Consider the following 20,604-nt stretch of genomic DNA (forward strand, 5'->3'; position numbering starts at 1 on the left):
TTTGAAATACCACATAAAGATGTTACAGACACATGGACACTGTCCAATGGAACACAGAATCCTAGGGTATGGGGCAGAATTTCAAGTGTTACAGTCACAATGAAGAGAAAAAGAAGTCTTTCATTTACTGAAAGTGAACTGTTACGTTAAAAGTGTGTGTATGTGTATATACACACATGCATGTAACAATTGAAGCACTGACAGCTTGGCTATGGGATAAGTTACAGTTTTCACCTCTAAGACAAATTTTTAAGTTGCCATTTGCTGTAGACAATTTTGATATCCACATACACAAAATACAATGTAATGTGTTCAAGGTATTCAACTGTATGACTGAAGAAAATATATGATACAAATGAATTTACTTAGAAACAGAAACAGATTCACAGACATAGAAAACAAACTTATGGTAAAAAGGGGAAAGGTGGGGAGGGATAAATTAGGAGTTTGGGATTAGCAGATACACACTAGTATACATAAAATAGATAAACAACAAGGTCCTACTGTATAGCACAGGGAAGTATATTCAATATCTTGTAATAACTTATAACGGAAAAGAATCTGAAAAAGGATATATGTGTGTGCGTGTGTATAACTGAATCACTTTGCTGTACACCTGAAACTAACACAACACTGTAAACCAACTATACTTCAATTTAAAAAAGAAAAAGAAAATTAAAAAAAGAAAATGAATATACTCCTAAATTTACTACAAACAGATCATTAAAAACTCCATGAAAATTATTTACCTGAGCAAAAAACAAAAGCAAAGGAATATGCAACAAAATAGTTACAGTATTTTGTTAAAATCCTGTTACTGAATTGCCTACTTGTGTTTTTTGCAGGTTTATAAAAATGACCCATTCATTATTAGAAATTTTTATTTTTAGTATATGAGACACAAAGGGAGTATTATGTTTTCTTTTTTAGGAAAAGACCTATTAACAGTTATTTAAAAAATAAAAGACTGACACTGGGCAATTGATACAAGTGTTTACTTGTAATTAAAATCACTGAACATGGGACTTCCCTGGTGGCACAGTGGTTAAGAATCTGCCTGCCAACGCAGGGGACATGGGTTTGAGCCCTGGTCCGGGAAGATCCCACATGCTGCGGAGCAACTAAGCCCGTGCACCACAACTACTGAGGCTGCACTCTAGAGCCCATGAGCCACAACTACTGAGCCCTCGCGCCACAACTACTGAGCCTGCACTCTAGAGCCCGCGAGCTACAACTACTGAGCCCGCGAGCCACAACTACTGAAGCCCACGCGCCTAGAGCCCATGCTCTGCAACAAAAGAAGCCACCGCAGTGAGAGGCCCACGCACCGCAATGAAGAGTAGCCCCCGCTCGCTGCAACTAGAGAAAGCTTGCGTGCAGCAACGAAGACTCAACACAGCCAAAAATAAATATAAATAAATAAATTTATTTTTAAAAATCACTGAACATGATTTTAAACATGCAAGAAAAATTATGAGCACTGTACTTTTTATGTCAGCTATTTTGTCCATCTGAAGTCTGTGCAAACTGCATAACCTGCTTAAAAATAATAAAAGACAAGTGAGAATATACAACCGAACATGCTATGGTTTTAATATGATGGATGTGTCTATCTCTAGTAAAGGATGAATCATTAAAGATTTAGTATTAGTGTAATTCCCAAATCCCTGACCTTTGCTCTACTGAAATATTAATCATGGAAATATGGAGAAGAAAACACGGAATTCATATGAGATTACTGATCTAAGTGAATTACATTTTGGAATTGGCACGAAAATATGCACGGGACCACAGTGGACTTAAGAATGTAGTTGGACAATTTTCAGAAAAGCAGTGAATGTGATTTGGTTTTGTTGGTAGCTCTACTTTACCTTCCAGTGAAATGGAAATTCATGACCCATGTGTTTATCTATGAATGAATCTCTCCCTTTGCGGCATGGAGCAATTCTCTGGTAAAGGAAGAGAAACAACCATTTATGGGAATCATATGAAACTCAGCTAACACTGGTTAGAGGGTAACAATGCAAGAGAAACACAAAACACCCCCTGACAATTTCAGCCCACGTGGATGATATTTTCTTCAATTTTCCATTATTGTCTAAAAACCACCATCAGCACCTTAAACTATCTGTGTCACCTTCTTCTCTAATTAGGTACTCCACACATGCTTGGTGGTTAATTATACATTCTCTTATTCCCTAATTGCAGCCTTGTTGGTTTTCCCGACGAGACTTTACGCTTCTGGTGAACTGCATGGAAATCTACGCTCCTTTTCTAAGCCAGTGCCTCACCTGCCCAGCACGATATGTTTTCAACAAACAGTTTGGGCTAAATAATAATTCACTGTCACAACACTCAATGAGTTGTGACGAAGGCCAACTTCAGCTGAGACACCAAGATAAGATCTGGACTGAAAATGATGAGAACTTAAGCTGGCCACTTCTTTACTGAGAACATACATTTTCTGCTCCTTTCTGCCTCCACAATATATGGCACAAGGACTCTTTCCTGAGTCAAGGCATTTCAACCAATCACCTACTAATTTAGCAGTCACCTAACTGATTATATAGCTGCCTTCATCACACTACTCTGGGGCACAAATCGAACCTATGACAAATTTCTTCCGTTGGTGTGCAGAAACAGCTGTGGCCACTCTCTCTAATTATGGAAAATACAAAACTGTATCCTCATCCCTTTCTCTTATTTATTGCTTTCGTTCCAAGAATCTACATGGTTCACATTTTAGGGCAAACACTGAAAGGCGTTCTAACTTACACATGGAGAATTATATGGGAAAAAAAAGGCAACCTAGTAACTCTTTCCAAAGTCCTGTGCAAACTGGCAAATACATCTGTTTCGCTCTTTTGTCATTTCCAAGATGGGAAGAGCGATATCCGATCATTCCTTCTTCGAGCTATAGAGGCATAACCTTGCATAAACCCCAATTCCCACACATCACTCTCTCAAATCTTGATTTTTGTCTGGCAAAACCCTAAACCTAGTGAAATCCAACTTTCCATCCAGTGCACACCTACACCTTTGCTGGTGAGCAAAAATGAAGGAAAATGTAGACCCAGGATGGCTGGTCTCACTTTCAACTGCTGACCAAAACTCTGCAGTAGGTTCAACCAGGAGATCATACTAAATTTCCCTAATAAATTTCCTTTCAAGTTTCCCTAAATCACTAACACCTGCTTCCCGTGTCCTCCAATCTCTGATGCCCCTAGTCCCATCTTCATGGTTGGTGTATGAGCTTCCTTCCAACTATAATGAAAAAGTTACAATAATTTGAAGAAAATATCCATACACCTCCATCAACCCATTTGCCCACATACCAGTAACTACCACAGCTGCTGTGCCTCTCTCCTCTCACTATAGGGAAGAGTGGGGTCACCATCTAAGGCTAAGTATCACACAATAAAGCCCATCAACTCTTGTCAATCCAACAACAAAACACCTCTCTTGCTATAGGACAGCTGTTTTCCTCTTGTGTTATTGTTATACTGTGTTATTTTTCAAAGTGCTTTCTAACTCTCTGGGTGGGAATACACACCCCCATCTGCTTGATGGCAGGGGTGGCCATGCCTTGCAGTGTCTCTCCCTGGGAAGAGTGTTTATTGCCTCACCTCAGTGACATCAGATATAGTTATTTGATTTGCTTTGGCCAACGAATAGAATTTAGTAGGAGTGTTACTTCTAAGGAAAAACCTTCAGAACTCTCATGTGGTTCCACCATGTTTTCCTTCCCCTTTGCCTTAAAGTCTGAAATGTGTCTGCTCCCTCGGCCTGTGTCCTAGAATAAAGACACGGAGAAAAGCCACAACCAATCCCTAGAGAACATGTAACATGAGAGAGAAATAATACTTTGCAGTCACATGTCACTGACATTTTAGGGATACCTGTTAACGCAGCATGACTTATACCAAACAGATTGATACAAGATGTTGTTAGATCATTCTGACAGCCTGCAGACCTGCTGCGAGACCTTCCAAGTTGAGAGAAATACAAGCATTTTCTCTTGGGTCTGTATATCCCTCCAGTGACTGCCTGGTTCTCTGCTCCCTTAGAGAAAATCTCCTCAAAATTGTTCTCTATACACCCTGACTCCAATTCCACTGCTTGGATTCTCTATTAAACCTGTTACAACCAGGCTTCTGTACCTAACAGTCTGCCAAAATTTCTATAGCTCCAGTAAAAGTTACCAGTAGCCTTTGGTTTGCTGTGTTGGTGAACTTTTTTTTCATTCCTCTATGTCCAGAACTCTCCTGGTGACCTCACTCAGTCTTGTGACTTTAAATACCATCTATGTTGGGACTTGGATGGCGGGCCAGTGGTTAGAACTTGGCGCTCTCACTGCCGTGGCCCCGGATTGGGGAACTAAGATCCCACAAGGCACACAGTGCAGCCAAAAAAGGAAGAAATACCATCTATGTTGACTAGTCCAACATTCTTCTCTTTACACAGATCTCTCCCTTGAGCCGCAGACTCTGACATCCCCCGGCCTGTGAGATGTCTCTTCTCTGATGTCCCATATACATTTTCAACTTGAACTTCCAAACCCTACTGAATCCTCAAGATTCTCTCCACCAGATCTTTCTCCAATTTCATTCGTGGGGACCTTGTGCTTGGGTCAAAAACACTGGGAATCCTTTCCTTCCCCCACATTCCACATGCAAATCATTTGCAAATCTTATTTTTAAAAAATCCAACAACTTTTCTTCCCAATCTCCACCGCTCCCATCATAAATGTGCAGTCATAATTTCTCATGTTTACTCTGGTGTTCACCTTCTAACCTATCTCCTGCTTTCTGTTCTTGCCCCTCCAGGCTAGTCCCAAGAAGGCAGCTAAAGTGGTGCTTGAAACCACACTTCCCCTTATCATTTCTCTGCTAAGTCCCTCTAAGTGTTCTCCTTTTGTTCTCAGAATTAAAATCAAAATTCTTCATGGCCTCATCCCACTTTGATCCCCATCTTTCACACTGGTGTTCCTCAATGCAACAGAAATGCTCCCACCCCAGGGCCTTTGCACTGGCTGTTCCTTCTGCGTGGAACACCCTTCATGCACATCATCCTGGCTTCCTTCCTCACCTCCTTCAATTTTTTACTCACAGTCTTCCTTCTCACCGAGGTGTATGTTGACCACCCTACTTAAAAATGCACTTTCCAGTGCAATCCTAATCTACTTTGTCCTCTTCTATTCTTTTCACAGCACTCATCAATTCCCCCAAATAATACATAACGTATTTAATCCTTAAGTTTATTTTCCATCCTCCGCATAGAATATAAATTTCACGAGGCAGGCAATTTTGTCTATTGTGTACATGGATGCATCTTGCAATGCTTAGAACAATACCCGACACATGATAAACACTAAAATATTAGTTGAAAGAATCGATAGTAAAAATCAATTATTATAAGATAGTATACTGTGAATATTGTTTGGGGAATCATACACTGCTATACCAATGTGTAAAGCATAAAAATGAATGTTTAAAAATTTTAGAGACCAATTTATTTGAAAAGTCAAATTTTCAGGTTAGTTGAGAGATAATCATTGAAGGACAATTCAAGAAAAGGTACAGATGTGCTTCACCAAATATAGAAATACTTGAGAAGTCCTTCCAAGGTTACTGAAGCATGACTCAGACGGCTGCTTCCAGGGCTGCAGGTGGCTTTGACGTAATGTGCTCATGTGGCTTCTTGTTTTTGTCATAGGTGAACTTATATTTCCTTTTATTTCTTCCCTATTTCTGTCCTATTTTTAGATATCGTCAGTGAATCTAATATATTCCTTCAGCATAGACATCTAACAATGTGCTGAACTGTATCCATTCTCTGGTTTTCTAACAGTTGTTCCTTTATTTCTGTCACCTCCACCCCATGCTGTGCCTACCTACCGCCAACTCCTCCCTCCAGAAATCTGAAGAGTCCTAAAAGGCTCTTGAAAAGCAGGATTCACATTTGCCAAGATTTGATCAACATTTTCTCTGCTGTCCTGCAGATTGGTAGTGAACTTTTCCTGGGAAAGGTGTTTCAATGATTATGAAGCCAATCTCTGTCTTTCACAGGAGGACAAATGTCCACATTGCCTCTGAAACACAGGAACCTCTGCTATTCCTCACCGTTTCTGGGACAGACGTTATGACTTTTTCCTGGGAGGCATTCCACTCCAGGAAACACATGTATAATCATCTCATCTTAACACCAGGTAGGGAGGGGTATGCTCCGAGCTTGATAGAGACCATGACTGGGGAGAGAGAGGTGGCATCTTTAGGTGAGGTGTGTGTGCATTTGTGTTTGTGGGGACATATGTGGAAACAGGGCCCAATGGTGTAACCAACAAGAGATGCTAGGGTGTGCAGACGAAGCAGGCAGAAATACCCAGGGCAATCAAAAGATGGGTGAAAACTACCAAGACACAAATGGATCAGCAAAGAGGAAAACATCATAATTGCTTCCAGTTAAAAGCCACTACGTTTTAATTCAAAACTTTATGAAATACACAAAAGTAAAAAAAGAAAGGACAACAGGGCACTGAATTGCACACAATGATCACTTTTTTCTCTGGCCACGTCACATGGCTTGCGGGATCTTAGTTCCTTGACCAGGGATTGAACCCAGGCCCTCAGCAGTGAAGGTGCCAAGTCCGAAACCCCTGAACTGCCAGGGAATTCCCAACGATCACTTGTATCATTTTATCATCCAAGTTTTTTTGGGGGAGGGTAGAAGATTTAGACACAGTTTCCTCTTTAAAGCTGATTTCCATATATAATCTCTGGAAATTTTGCTTTGGTGCCCGAAAAATAGAATCTGTTCTTTCTTTAAAAAAAAAAAAAAATCTCTCCATCCAAATCACATAAGACAGGTCAGAAAACGTGGCCTCAATGATTTGGTGCCTAAATGTTTATCCTGCACTTCTTGACACACCAAGATTATTTTTTTTATTGTTGTCAAGGCTGCTTTTCAAATAATTACATTTCTAACTTTAAAATGTCAACAACAACCGCAAAAAACAACAAAATAAAACATGCCAAATATTTTTCACCATCCAGTTTGATTATATGTTAACCGAGGAAATAGAGTAGATGGTCTCAACAAATTATAATCATAATCTTAAAATGGATTATTAAGTACACTACTCATTTTTTAAATGACACTATCTGTACCAGGTTTAATATTTAATGTCATGACAGATAAGATAAGAGGTTTTAGTAAAGTATCTGTGGTTTTAGTCAAGATAAGAGGTTTTAGTAAAGTATCTGTGTTTTAACATGGCGTAGAATTAGGCGTGATGTTTGCCATTCACACCCAGGGTTGCCCTAGTCAACAGTGCGACTTAATTCTTATTGTCTTCTTCCTCAGTGATTACCTTTCCTTATGAACTTCCTCTACTTTTGAGATGCTCAGTGTCCTATCATTTTTGTCATTTGCAATTCTTTTCTTTTCTTCCTCTGTCGATCTTCTGGCCATAACTTTAATGTCACTCTCAGACCTACCTATTTATCTCCACTTTCTCCTCTGCATCCCCTCTTCAGATCCTTGGTGGTCTCCCACATGGGTCTACCCTGTTAACAGTCACTTTCACTGTTTAAATACTAGTCAAGACCATAAACAAGCAAATGCATACAATTTTGCTTAAGTAGAAATCTCAGGAGACGTGTAATTTGACAACCATCCCACACACCAGCCCGACAGTTCTCAGTGTTCATCCTTAAGTGGACGTGGCCTTCTGGTGAGTTTCAACTTCCCTGGTTCATGTCGACAGTTTGCAATGACCTTGTGGTCCTCATACCCTTCAGAGATGCCCATTCTCTTCCCATCTTCTCTTTTTTCTCATCTTTACATTCCTGCTTTGATTGTTCCTTCTCTTCCCTCTTACCTTTTCACCACTATTATTTTCATATTATGGTGTTCTCCTGGCACCTTGACCCCAGAGGGACCACACACATATACATACACACGCACACACGCTTGTAATAAAGGTTTTGTCTTTGCAGATCCCTTCATTCCAATGTTACACTTAGATTGAGCTCACTGGAGTCCACTTCCATTGCAATGTTGTGTGTCCCTTCACAATCCAGTGACACTCCTGGTCGTGGCATATCTCTGAGCACATGCCTGGGTAGACTAGCTCCCCACAATCCGGTGATGCCGTATCAAAGACCTCTGCCCTCTCCTCTCACATGGGCAATAGATGGAGGACTTGAGATGATCTGCATTTCATGTTATTATTTTTTATCACTTTCATGAAGTCTAACTCATTCTGTTTGCAAAAAAATTAACACAGATGGATACAGATGGCACACACGTTCATGCTGGAATCACTCATTTAAATGAACACTGCAGTGACAATCCTCTTCCATGTTCTGCTAGATTCTGTTCTTCTCCAAAGCTAAAGAGAGGAGAAATGGTCTGTCTTCTGGCTCCATTTATTTTGCTTAAAAACTAAAACAAAAGCAATATCCTGTTTCAAATCCCCCATAATCCATCCACATATTCATGGCATTTGGCCCTCTCTCTGATCCGTATTTTGTAATCCAGCCTCTTTGTGTTTACCATACAGTTTATGTTAGCATATAAAATCTCATCTCTGAGGAAAGCTCACAATCACAGTCAAGAAGTATTACACAGCGTGTATTGGAAAGCCCAGAGGACTTTTATAAAAGAGAAAGGAGACATTTTTTTTTACCCGATGAGAAGGCCAGCGAGAGATGTTTATGGATCGGCTGCTCAACTATGCCTACAGGAGCCCAGGTCAGCTCTCTCTTGCTCGTGACACCGCCATGTTTGGTGTTGAGTCTTACCCTGTCTTCATGCTTGCAGCTCCTGATGTAAGATGACCCTGCAGGTCACCTACATCCAGGTAAAGGGAAGGGAGGTAGTTGGTGCAAGATGTGTGTGCCTTTTATTAGAAGAAAGGAAGCTTCCTGAGAAATAGCCCCCAGAAGAGTCCACAGGTGTCTCCTTGGCCCCATGCATCTCTGACGCTCCCCCCTCAATATATGCAGGTCGAGAGGGTGTATTGGGCCAGCCGACCAAGATGTGTCTAGTTCTAAGGACTGTTTTGCTCCAAATGGGAAATGCCACTGTAATGTCCAAATGTCACTGAACTAAGATTCGATCATTTTTCCAATTCGTCACATCCTTCATCTGAAAGCAACAATGTAAATGAACGCTCCATCACGAAGAATAAAGTCAAATGACACAGATGTATCTAACATACAGTAGGGAAGGGTATCCTGCTTAAGTGCTAAGCGAGCTGTAAAAGAATTAAACGGAGAGTTCTGGTGCTGAGGCTTGAAAGGACAAGACTTACGAAAGCAAAAAGTTGAATAAAAATTAAATAACAACAAAGATCCAGACCAGAAAATAATATCATGAAAGTACTAACAACTGTCGAAAGAAATTGCTGTTACAAAGAAAGGTGAACTATCACTAATTAATATCAGTACCATTTTCTTGTAGATTTCAAGCTTCCAAGATTAATGTTCCAGAAAGTAAAACTGAAAATTTAAGTAAAGCACCAACAGTTTAAAAAAATCACCTGGAAATATATCAAATAATCCAGTAGCTCATTCAGAAAGAGAATGTATAAACCATCTTTAATCATTTTAGAGAAGATGACATCCGTTACATGGATGTTATTTGAGATCGTAACAAGACATGCCCTTTGGTGAGGTGAGAAGCTTCATTGTGAAAATTTATAATAATTTTATCGTGTATCATACTGAAAGGCAAAATGGAGGGAAACTTCCTGGATGCCTCAGATAAGATAACTGAGGCAACTGAGCAGAAATGTCGTTTCCACTGATGGAAAATAATGATGCAGGAATGAAATAGGCATGAATCTAATACAATAAAAAGCCACTACAATCATCAACAAACTCAAACTTAATATTCACTAAGTTTTTTCCCCCTAAGCGCCTGAGACCACGCTATTTGTTAAAATGAGACAATGCCCCCATTCTTGAGATGTTTCCAGATTAACAGGGCAGGTAAATAGCAGAAACAACTATTTACAGTTTATATATTTACTATATATGCATATATATATGTATACACTTATCTGTATAACTGAATCACTTTGCTGTACAGCACAAATTAACACAACATTGTAAATCCACTATACTTCAATTTAAAAATAAAAAAGGTAATAATTGTAGTCAAGAGTTGGTATTCGTGGTCTTTTTGGATCACTGGTGGCAGAGGGAGGGAAAAATATGCTCCGTTAAGACTAGCTTAAGCTGAAAGTTAAAGCCTTTATAACAACAGCGAAATGTTCTAGAATAACATCTAAAAGCAGTGAAGCAAAAGTTGTCCAATAATGAGAACTGTTCTTACTGTGAGGAAGATGTGAACTGAAGATGCAACCAAGTTACATGTCCGCAGTTTTGCTCTTCTTCCCGCTATGGTGATGGGACAGGAGGGAACCCATCATCAGATGGATATCGTCCTAATTCTGGACACGGCCAGCCGCTCTGCACCTTCTTATACAGCATGACATGACTTACATGCATTGCGTGCTTCATGTGGCTGGCGAAATATCTGAATGTCTGTTGAAATCCTGCCCTTGCTCTGTCACAGGCAAGATGTGAATCTGAACAGGGACAACAAGACTTCCTGCCCAACATCATTAATGAACATACCTGGAGATGCTTTTTAGCCTGGCTGCTTGAGAGCGTAAAGGCAGCACCCACGGAGGCTTTGGAGCAGCCCAAGGATTAGGCTTGTCAGCGCGACATCTCCCTTATAAGTTCAGCACCACAGAGAGCCGACGACTACTCAACAGACTACAGGAACATCCACAGCAAACGCATGTCTTTTTTTCCCCCCTTTTCCCCATGAGCAGAGACAAGTACGAGGGTCCAACAGATGGTGCGGAGGGCTTACGTGTTCTCTCATTTTCAGGGACCACGAGAGAAAGCTGGACATAGATTTCCCTGATGTTTGAGGGAGCTTTGGCTGCCTGCACAACCTAGGTGTCAGGGATACTTATCTTCAGCTTGTCTTTGTCTTTTCCCTTTAAAACAAACGGAACTAATTAAGACCACAGGTGTGAGATTCTGAACTGGGAATAGTAGCCCTCCAACAGTTCCATTTCTAGGGGACTCCTCCATTTTTCTAGCCTTCGGGTAGCTTTACAATTTATGTCCAGTTATCTGCTAATTTGAGACCCTCCTCCTGACAGGAGTCTGTGTGTTCGCTCCCCCTTAGCGTCTGCCTTTGCCCCTCCCTCCCGCTTGCTGAGGTCACGCTGAGGCCACCTTTGGAATCACCCTTGTGTGTATTAGCTCGTACCCGCAGAGCTTATACTCCAGCAGAGGAAGCAGAGAAAACAGCTCCCTTTCACAGCTGCCTTTGTATCCTTTGTTACTCATGCCTCATTCCTCACTGAACTTCTGCTCTAAGATCTTCAAGTGAGGTCTCCAACTCCCTCTCCTCCACCTTGGTCCATGCTACTCGGTGTTGACAGAGCCGCCGTTCCAGCAACTAGGGCCAGTCACACCTGCAGCCCAGATCAGCCCCAAACTCTTAACTCTCACGTTCAGTGTGCTCTGGACCATTCTCAAATCTAGCCCCAGGCTCACGTTCTGCTCCATCCTGGAACATGTTCCACGTTCGATAATAAAGACCCCTTGGTTCTTCCCAAATCCCATCTCACGCTTTCTTCTTCTGCCACTCTCCCACCATTCTGTTAGAAACCAGTTAAAACAGCACCTTTTTATGACCTCTTTCCTAGTGCTACAATGTAAACAGCATTAAGCCTCCCCTGTATCCCCACAGCACGAGTCCAGACCATCCCCTTGCCCTATCCTAGAGTGAGTGACATCCGTATCTTATGTCCCTTACAGTAGAAACTGAGTTTTTTACATTCTTCCCCAGTGGCACCCATTGCACTGCTTTGTACAGATTTGGAACTCAATAAATATTTGCTGTTGGAATGAATTAATGCCTCGTATAGAATGACAACAATAGCACCAAGCTCATATATTTCAAAATTAGTATAAATTAGAATTAGACTTAAGACTGTTGGTGGACTTTAGCATTGTCCCCAATGGTGAAATTTTACCCAGAGGACCTATGCCATCTTTGCTAAATTTGTGTCACTGTGTACAACAAAAACAGGATGGAGGCTCATGAAAGAAAATTTATTGTGCCATCACAGTATTTTATGCTTTGAAGAAGAAAGATGGGTAACACATGCCGTCTACCCTCATGATTACAGCAGACGAGGAAAACACACAAGGGTGAGATGAATCAGGGGTGAGATGAATTATGAGACAGTATATAAGAAGCTGTGTCATCAATTCGGAAAGAGTAAAATGAAGAGACAGAGGAAAAAATTTTCAAAGTGTGGGGTGAAAGAAGATCAAGAAAGAATATTGCAAGAGGTCAAGGTTGAGCTGAGTTTAAAAAGTGATTACTGAGGCAAAACTAAAGGGTCTCTGCAGAAGGGAACAGGCATCAGAGAGGAAACTAACTGTTAAGCCAGGATGCTGTGACAGAGACTCTGCCTGGTGTTCTTGAATGCCCACTGAGGATCTTCGCGGGTTCAACTGAACACCATCATCCAAGGTCACTGGGATGCCAGCCAACGTAGAAGGACACACGAGAGGAAGCTGAGCTGGTCAGCAGAGCTGCAGCAGGCATCTGGGAGCTATTCACTCACAGGTGACGACTCAGATGCAAAGAGACAAGATCTCTACAAGGTCCGAATCCATGGGGCTTAGCTTCTCCCTAGCATGGAAACCCCAGACTTCACAGGAGCCAAGATTGCCTACAGATACCCCATGAGCAGAGATTCCAGGACCCCATAGGGAACCTGACAGTTACAGAAGGCAATGCCCTCAGAGAAGTCTAAGGCTGTGGCATCCCCTGTGAATTCTTTTTGTTCTTTATGGTTCCTCCCGGTCCAGATGTAATTTACCAAAATGGTGATCATCTTCATGGTATGGCAAGTGGCCAAGATCATTGTTGCCATGCCCTTAATCTGGTGGAAAGGAAAACAGAACTAGACAGTCTAATGAAGGTCAGATTCTCATGCAACAGAGTGAAGGACTTGTTATCATTTTACTGCAGATACTTTGAATGTCTGAGCCCATTTGATCATCACAGCAATGGCAGACTGTAGGGACAAGTATCACAATTATACAGATGAAGAAACTGAGAATCAGAGAGAGGAAGGTAGCAGCCCTTGACCATGCAGGAAAAAGCAGTGAAATCAGGAATCGGGAATGAAACCTAGGTCTGTACGATGACAGAGCTCTTATTCATATTGATTCATGGAGAACCAACAGTAAAGGTACAGAGGAAAGATGCTCAGGAAAAAGTGTGATAGCAAAGGGACTTCTAGTAGCTAAAGAATCATTTCTGGAGAGCTTGCTGCATGCCAGGCACTGGACTGACACACCTAGCAGTCCATAAGTGTACAGGCAAGACTGTCAAGGAAGCAAGTAACGCAACACAAATGCAACGCCTTTGGAAGTTACTGAGAAAGATGCACTTGAGTTGACATGGCTACCCTGACCAGTGTGGAGACAGAGACCTTCACAGAGAAGGTGGCATCTGTTAAGAATGTTGAAGAAAGGGGTCCAAGGTCCATTGGATGCTGCCCTGGTCCTCACAGACTTGCTCAGCAGGGACGTAGACAGAATTTGGTGCTATAAAGAGCGGGGAAGCACTAAAGTGCTTCCAGTGGGAAAGAAAGGGACCACACCTGCATCTTGTAAAGGTAACTAGGTGAGTCGCTGAAGATGGAGGTTCCAGAGAGGGAGACGTGGCAATCACACAGAAGGAAGACGATGGGAACTTGAACGGGAGCAGGAGGAGAATCCAGGGAGGAGAGATAAGAACTGAGGTCACTGTAGGAGCAACCTGTAACTCCGGTGGTTTTCATTCTCTCATGGAATGGCTCCTCAAGCCAGAAACATGGAATCTTCCTAGATGTAGCTCCTTCTTTGCCTCCCAATTCTCATCATTAAAATCAGTCTCCAAGACACACCAGCTCTACCTGCAAAAATCTCTGCATGAGTCTAACTCCAATAGGATACCATGGTATCTACACTACGGATTGAAAGGTTGGTTTAGCATGAGTGTCTGGGGGAAGCAAGAACAGATCTTGCTTGCCCTTTATAAACTATCACAAGGGGAATTAATGTTTAGCATCATAGGTCTCTTACAATGTAAATACAGTGCAACAAAAATGGCTTAATAAATAGCCCCATAAACTGGTGTTACATCAATCCTATCAAACTCAGCCATGACTGTTGGGAATTCCCTGGTGGTCCAGTGGTTAGGGCTCAGTGCTTTCACTGCCTTGGGCCCGGGTTCAATCCCTGGTCGGGAACTAAGGTCCCACAAGCCACGAGCGAGGCATAGCCAAAAAAAAAAGTCAGCCATTATTGCAACAACTCCGAACACATACATGACCCCAAAACAGATTAAAAGGGCTTAATGCAGTATCCTTTAGGAAGACAGAGCTTCTGATTGAATCTGGCAATTTTTCTGGTGGTTCCGATGTACTGTTTTAGAGTTTCATGGAAGCAAATGTCTTACATATGTAGAATGATCCAGTTCTGCTCATTTCTTAGCAGCTAAGCTTGGTCGATCGATGATGGAATAAATACTCTGGGGCCAGAGTTGGGACCCTCTCTTCACCAACTCACAGATGAATTCCACGTGAAACTTTACCACACAATACAGTCTGCCATGTGATTTGAAGAAAGCTGCAGATGGAAATGCTGGGTGTATTCAACCACACTCATTATTTCACCACTGACATAAAATACAAAATCAATTAGACTAACCCTATTGGTCTTTCTTATTTCCTTGACACAGGAAAACTGGGAGAAAGGAAGTCCCTTTGGCTAATGCTCTTTGCTTCTTTATGTTGTTGCTTCTCGGTGTTTAGCATTTATTTCGAACGGACGCCAAAAACAATTGAGGGACTATTTTTAGCATCACCTGTGATCAGAACCTAAAAGGACAAAGTCCTAAAAATAGTTTCATACTACCAATATGTCCTTTCCTTAAAATTCTAAAGTTAACATTTTTTTTACCTTTTTCCTTTCACTTCCACCTACCTCTTAAATATAAAAAGTGATGTACCACCTGCCATGCCTGACATTTGCACCAATGTGTGTTTGAAAATGTTTATGTTCAAATTCTGGTAACTAACGCATAGAGAGAAATTTATATAATGTGGTTCAATATGTTTTTATATGATCTTACTTCATAATTCACTTTAGCATCAATATTATTACATTCTGAAATTTTACAGTTTTATACACCAGTATCACCTCATTCCTCCTTAAAATGTTATCTAATCAACATTTTTTCCTAGCATTAAATAGAATTGCCCTTTATTTTTTTTCTCATGCAACTTCTTATTTCAGAAAAACTGAGCTAATTATCCAACCACCAACCCGCTCAACCAAAATGGAAATTAATATCGAAGTCTGGCTTAAGAAAAGACAAGGAATTGTAGGAAGACACTTCTTCACTGCATTTTTCTTTGCTTGGCAAATGATAAGATGCTCTTAGTCTTAGCCCATCACCAGCTTTGGAAACTGCAAATGGGATTTACAGCAATGCACCTTTTCTAATCCCAAGAGCCACAGAGAAAGTAGGGTTCTCCGTAGAGTGACCCTGAACTCTTAACCGTCAAGTTTATTAAATTTCAGCAGACTTGCAAGGCTCTATCACATGGTGAAAAGACAAATGTGTAGCCCAGAATCTTTGTCTGGGATATATTTGCCCTGCTCTTTGCATTGCTATTTTTTTGTCCTTCACCCATCACCATAAATTCCTCATCCTCATAGAGACCTTCCCTGGTCAGGCAATCTTAAGTATCCCCATCACTCACATAAGTTACTTTCTCAGTTCTTAGTTCCCTCATCACAGCTCTTATCACAAGCTGAAATTTGTTTTTCTTCAAATTTTCTTCTTTAATTTAAGTATAGTTGATTTACAATGTGTTAGTTTCAGGGATACAGCAAAGTGATTCAGTTACATATATGTATGTGTGTATGTGTGTGTGTGTGTGTGTGTGTGTGTGTATATACACTTTTTCATATTCTTTTCCATTAAGGTTTATTATAAGGTATTGACTATAGTTCCCTGTGCTATAGAATAGAACCTTGTTATTTATCCATTCTACATGTAATAGTTTGCATCTGCTAACCCCAAACTCCTAATTTATCCCTTCTTCACCCCCTTCCCCCTTTGGGAACAATAAATTTGTTTTCTATGTCTGTGAGTCTGTTCTGTTTTGTATTGGATTGGCCAAAAAGTTTGTTTGGGTTCTTCTGTAAGATGTTATGGAAAAACCCAACGGAACTTTTTGGCCAACCCAATAAATAAGTTCATTTCTGTCATATTTTAGATTCCACATATAAGTGATGTCATATGATATTTGTCTTTGTCTGACTTACTTCACTCAGTATGACAATCTCTAGGTCCATCCATGTGGCTGCAAATGGCATCATTTTGTTCTTTTTTATGGCTGCGTAATATTCCATTGTATATATGTACCACATCTTCTTTGTCCATTCATCTGTTAATGGACATTTAGGTTGCTTCCATGTCGCAGCTATTGTGAATAGTGCTGCTATGAACATTGGGGTGTATGTACCTTTTCAAATTATAATTTTTTTCTGCATCATATGGTAATTCTATTTTTAGTTTTTTAAAGAATCTCCATACTGTTCTCCATAGTTGCTGTACCAATTTAAATTCCTACCAATAGTGTAGGAGGGTTCCCCTTTCTCCACATCCTCTCCAGCATTTGTTATCTGTAGACTTTTTAATGATGGCCATCCTGACTGGTGTGAGGTGGTACCTCATTGTGTTTTTGATTTGCATTTCTCTAATAATTAGTGATATTAAGCATCTTTTCATGTGCCTTTTGGCCATCTGTGTCTTCTTTGGAGAAATGTCTATTTAGGTCTTCTGCCCATTTTTGTATTGGGTTGGCTGGTTGGTTCAATAAGTGGAGGGGCTCCAAAAGGTTCATTTAACCTGCTCCCATGCATGTGTGTTGTCTCCGTTATAAGGTACTCTTCTCCTGGTCCTTCTCCACTAACTTCTGATCTCTTGTGACTTCTAGCATCTCACTAATGAGTATGTCCATCCTTGCCATGTTGGTTGTGACGGGGAATGAAGGGAAAGGGTTGTTTCCATGACTACAAAGCATTGCAACTCTAACTACATTCTCATAACAAAATATCATCCCCGATGTTCGCTGTGTTATCCAACGATCCCAGCCACTGAGACGAGATTCAAGGGCATTTCCTAATTAATAACAAACTACAAGTACAGTACGGAGAATTTTTAAATTACACTGAAACCATTCAGGAGTGTTTTTCTATTGCTCCCTTACAAATGGTTTGGGGGCAGCTGAACGAGGTAATTAAATGGTGGACATGCCCTTGTAAAGAAAACTGAGGTGTGCTCTGTTCTTTTATCCTGGTTGCAGGTATGATGCTAGCTGTATGTGCACAGTAGCCAGAGAGCCTAGCTGTAAAAGCTCTTAGTCCCAGCCCTACTCTGAAGACTGCTGAGTCATTTCCTTGCCCTAATTTTCCGTTTCCATGTCTATAAAATGTAGTCAATAAATAATCTCATTTTCCGGCCCTACTATGAAAATTCAGATAAGGTTGCCTTTCATTGTCCACTCAAAAGCCAACTAGCAGAGACGCACATCCTAACCTCCTTATTTAACCTAGCTCCACCTCAAGCCCTGCCAACCCCCATCCTTCCTTAATAATCACAAGAGTCCCTTATGACCACCTGACCCACTTTATAGTCCTGAGTCTACCTGTTCAAGTTCATTTCTCCACAACAGAACATGCAAGTCAGGAGAGCAGGGAAGCACTGGAGCTAAGGCCAGCTCTGTCCTCAGTGTTGGGCACATAGTTGCAATTAAATAAACCCTTGTTTCATATGAGAATAAATATCCTAACACACTTAACTGTATCTGGCACATAGTAAACAATCAATGTGAGTTGCATTTATGTGTCTAAAATACCAAGGAGACCACTGGCATCATTCTCTATGTCATCTTTGTCACACGAAGGGAAAAAGGAACTTATATTTATTGTAAAATTCACAGCTTCAAGGAATGCTTACCACAATCCTATGATGTCTTATTATCCCAGTTTTCCAGGGAGTTGCATTAATTCACCCTGGATCGCACAGGGGAGATTTCAAACAAGATCCATCTGACTCAAAAGTACTCTTTCCTCAGGGTGAAAAGGTTCTCTGTTCTAGGCCATCTTCTCTACAATGAGTTGGGTGAAGCAGATATATCCCCACGTCATCTTGAGGAGCTATCTACTTATTTAGGAGGGGAGATGATGCAAATGTATGAAAAATATAGTATGAGTCCTGTGAACGTGAAAATATTTGAGTTTTAGGTCCAAGCAAATGTCAGTTCCATACAGTTCAATCTCATATGTACTAAGAAGAAAGTCTTATGTTTCAAGTGAGTGGTCCTGACATTCAGAATCCAAGTCAGAGATTCTTCATCTTTTCTGGGTCACAGAATTTTTTGAGGAGACATTCCTTTCAATGGAAAATACATTCTCACTTATTGAAGTGCCATAAATGTTAGGGGGGCTTCTTAGGTCCCCTGGGGATCCATGGGGCTTAGCTGACAACATCTAGTTCCAAGGATGCAAAATTATCTTCGGTTTGACTGAAAGGTGATATATAAAAGGTTCATGGTGTCAGACTTTTAGGACTAAGTGGAAATTTGAAACCCAAATGAACAGATTAAGAGGTACAAACTACCAGATGTAAAACAAATAAGTCACAGGGATGTAACATACAGCACAGGGAATACGGTCAATAATATTCTAAGAACTTTGTATGGTGTGTAATCTATAAAAAATATCAAATTACTGTGTTGTACACCTGAAACTACCATCATATTGTAATTCAACTATACTTTAATAAAAATAAATAAATAAAAGTAGCACATCTTTCTTTTCTGATCTAAGTGTCTTCTCAAGGGGTCGGTGTGTTTACTGATAGCCATTTAGGCCATAGAGAATAAAAGCAAACTCTCTATTATTTGGAAGGAATATATTTAGCCTGGAAATTCTCCCTAGGAAAATAACAACCATGGTGCCTTTCTTTAGAAAACAAATTGACCTAGTTGATACAAGATTATAGTATTTAATGTCATACTGAAGCCTTGATAAACAATTGTCCGAGCGTTTCAAATCTCACAGACAGAAAAAGTGACTGTGCAGTAGATGGACAGTTGGGAAGATCTTGGGCAAGGATTTCAGACCAGAGGCTTGTCCATAATACTTCCCTCCCCGGCTACCAACTACTCGTTTGTCTATAGGTAGGATCCACATCTTTATGATAAGGTTTAGACTACAGGATCTTTAGAGATGATTGGAAATCACAGTCTACAGTCAGGGGTGCACAGATCTGCATCACTTTTAAGATAATCAACTCATAAGAACCCTGTTACACAGTTGGTGGGAATGTTAAGTTGGTGCAGCCACTGTGGAGAACAGTATGGAGGTTCCTTCAAAAACTAAGAATAGAGCTACCACATGATCCAGCAATCCCACTCCTGGGCATGTATCTGGAGAAGACCATAATTTGAAAAGATACATGCACCCCTATATTCACAGCAGCTCTACTTACAATAGCCAAGATGTGGAAGCAACCAAAATGTCCATCGACAGATGAATGGATAAAGAAGATGTGGTACATATATACACTGGAATATTACTCAGCCATTAAAAAGAATGAAATAATGCCATTTGCAGCAACATGGATGGACCTAGAGATGATCATACTAAGTGAAGTAAGTCAGACAGAGAAGCACAAATATCATATGATATCACTTATATGTGGAATCTAAAATATGATACAAATGAACTTATATACAAAAGAGAAACAGACCCACAAAACATAGAAAACAAACATGGTTACTGAAGGGAAAGTGGGGGGAAGAGGTAAATTAGGAGTTTGGGATTAACAGATCACACTACTATTTATAAAAGAGATAAGCAACAAAGACCTTCTGTATAGCACAGGGAACTATACTCAATATTTTGTAATAACCTATAAGGGAAGAGAGTCTGAAAAAAAATAGCTATTTATGTACGTATAACTGAATCACTTTGCTGTACACCTGAAACTAACACAACATTGTAAATCAACTATAGTTGAATTTAAAAAAAAGAAGGCAGATAAAAGGTGGTCAAAAAAAAAAAAAAAAAGAATATATGTAAGAGTCACCACCAAAGCAAAACGTCACCTGACATTACAGTATGAAATAACAGAAAGTTGTGAATGTAACAGTAATTCTCTTTTCCCAATGCCTACATGCACACTTTCACAAGCAACATGTATGTTGTCTGCAATTATTTTCTTTTTTGCTAGGTTATATGTGTTCTGATTGCCTTTATTGAAATGCAATTAGGTGTCTGTTGAGTCTAATAAAAACATTTAGCTTGCTAAAGAAAAGTCATCTGATAAAGTAAAATAAAAACAGACTGCCACCAATTAATATGGTAAATATACTCTGCATTTAGACTGTTAGAATAAAACTTTTTAATTTTTATTTTATGTATTGGG

At 40.3% G+C, this 20,604-nt stretch overlaps 1 protein-coding gene across 18 annotated transcripts in view; it reads right to left on the minus strand.

The window, feature by feature from the left end:
• NLGN4X (neuroligin 4 X-linked) overlaps window positions 1–20,604 on the minus strand; it is an 886,820-nt gene that overhangs the window by 159,421 nt on the left and 706,795 nt on the right. The gene's annotated exons all lie outside the window — the stretch shown is intronic.

The sequence above is a fragment of the Balaenoptera borealis genome (assembly GCF_965194805.1).
Source record: "Balaenoptera borealis genome assembly, chromosome: X".
NCBI lineage: Eukaryota > Metazoa > Chordata > Mammalia > Artiodactyla > Balaenopteridae > Balaenoptera > Balaenoptera borealis.